Source organism: Sinocyclocheilus grahami, unplaced genomic scaffold (genome assembly GCF_001515645.1).
Source record: "Sinocyclocheilus grahami isolate Dianchi unplaced genomic scaffold, SAMN03320097.WGS_v1.1 scaffold1831.1, whole genome shotgun sequence".
Classification (NCBI taxonomy): domain Eukaryota; kingdom Metazoa; phylum Chordata; class Actinopteri; order Cypriniformes; family Cyprinidae; genus Sinocyclocheilus; species Sinocyclocheilus grahami.
The window spans coordinates 125,953-128,269 of NW_015507010.1; positions in this window are offsets into that span (position 1 = coordinate 125,953).

The window sequence follows — 2,317 nt, forward strand, 5'->3', positions numbered from 1 at the left end:
CAGCGGCTAGAGTGAGGAACGGCCGGAGGGTTAGAGTGAGCGGCGGCGGCCTACAGTGAGCAGAGGCCAGGGGCTAGCATGAGGAATGGCGGGAGGATTAGAGTGAGCAGAGGCACGGGCTTGAGAATGGCGTGGCCGGCGATTTCGACAAAGGAGCGTCCGGAAGGACATGTGACGACTCCGGGCTGGACTCCGCTTCGTCTACGGTTAAAAGTCGATCCGGCGATCGACAGCACAAAGTTGTAGTATTTCCTCATCGACCATCACGGATCAGCTCCAGGCATGACGAAGCAGATATCGTCCTCTTTTGGAAGACCAAACAAAGTAGTTTCGCTTTCACAACGAAACACACAGCTCTTCACGACATGGTGACGGCAACAATACTACAGCGAGAATAAAAGTTACGGATAAGTATTTTTATTTTGATGAATTTCTTCATTTTTAACATAAATAGGGCTTTTGTGTGCAGGACATTGTCCCTTTTCTCAAGAATCAGTGAAAAGTATCTTTGAAACTTTCTGTCAACATTCTGTCAACTGAGACAGCATGGCCAGTGTACTGATGAAACATACTACCTATCAGATTGTGTTACCAACAATATATTTGCATTGTTTTAAGTGTAGGTTTAGGGTAGAGGTAGGTATGAATGGGTACACTGTGAATTAATGACATCATCACCACCACTATGTTTGCTTTAGTTTAAGTGTAAACAGCAATTAATTTAGGGCACTGTTTATAATACTCGTAAATAATCAAAAACAAATTACAATTAAATATCTTTTGATATAACAGTGTTAGAGTCGCACTAGCTGTTTGTTTGAAATTAGCTTTCTTTTGTATGTAATACAATCAAATTGATTGCACATTATAGTAAAAACATAGAAGCTGTAATTTCTACTGTTTTCCTTGCATAATTTTACAATTGTATGTTTTCCATAATTTCACTGCAAGTGCATGTCAATCAAAAACATCAATGTTTTGTCTGAGAAGGAGAAAAAGATATGCAGATACTAACAATATAATTATTAAATTGATGATTGAACTGTTGGCATTAAGAAATTTGGCAAACACACAAATATATCCAAAAAACATATATTCACTTTCAAATAAATAAGTAAATAAATACTCAAAATACAGATCATTATGTACAATGTACAATCAGCAAGGCCTGTCGGCAAGACAGTTCAATATTTTTATATCTATGCAATTAGACTATGATTTTACAAATAAAATATTCTGCCGTGTTTAAAAGACAACTAAAAAAAAAAAAAAAAAAGCACGGGCAGTACTGTTAAAAAACACCCCTGCATCAACATTTTACCATCATTTAACCCTTGTAGTCTCCAATAAATATTTCTTAAATAAAATGTTATACTTGTACAGTATTACAAGCGAGGTTTCAGTTGAACAGTCATATTTGATGTCCTACAATAAATATTTAATCTGAATTAATATTTTAATCCAAATTATTGCACTACCCTTGTGCTATGATCTTGGAAAAAATGCATCAAGTGCGTTCAACACTACACAAATCTCTCAAGAGCACCTGAAATAAGTGAAAGTCTACGCCAATTGGTTTATAATGCTATTATGTGGTTAGGTTTATATGCTATATTAAGTGGCCTCTGCAGCTCAGCTGTCATTTTTACAAATGTGACGTCGCTAATGTAGTTTCTCAATGCACAAACACAATTGGCCAACACATTTGCCAGCAAGAGGCACCTTTCTCCAACCTGCAGCGACCCATACTTGGTAGGAGGTGACTTGTGTGAACTTGAGACATACGTGTATCCTAGAATGCAAACCCTGAACAATCAAGCATTTATGGCTCAGATAACTGCATTAAAACCCTCAGGTTGTGTTCAAATCCTTATAACACTTGTGGTGTTCCCGGTCAAAAATGGCCGGCCTTTTAAAATTGCTTGTAAATCACTTGTTATGCTATATTATCACCAAATATTGGTGTCAATCTTTTTGTCAACTTGTTTTCTTTCAATTAGGACTGGATTTGTATTTATTTTTGGAACTGATTTATCGTAGGCCTTATTATTCTGAGCTTATGTACCTCAGTTTTTGAATGAAAAAAAACATTATTTGTGTATAATTTTGTCAATATTAAATGAAATACGAAAAGCCAATGGTTCCTTTACTGCTGTTAGGTACCGGGAGGAAATCCTCAGAGCCTCTGTCAGACCTTACGCTGGTGCAGTGGGTCCTGGGTTCCTCCTGGTGCATAATAATGCCTGGCCTCAGTGGCTAGAGTGTGCAGTTTTTAGATGACACTGGCACTGATGCCATTGACTGGCCCTCACTTGAA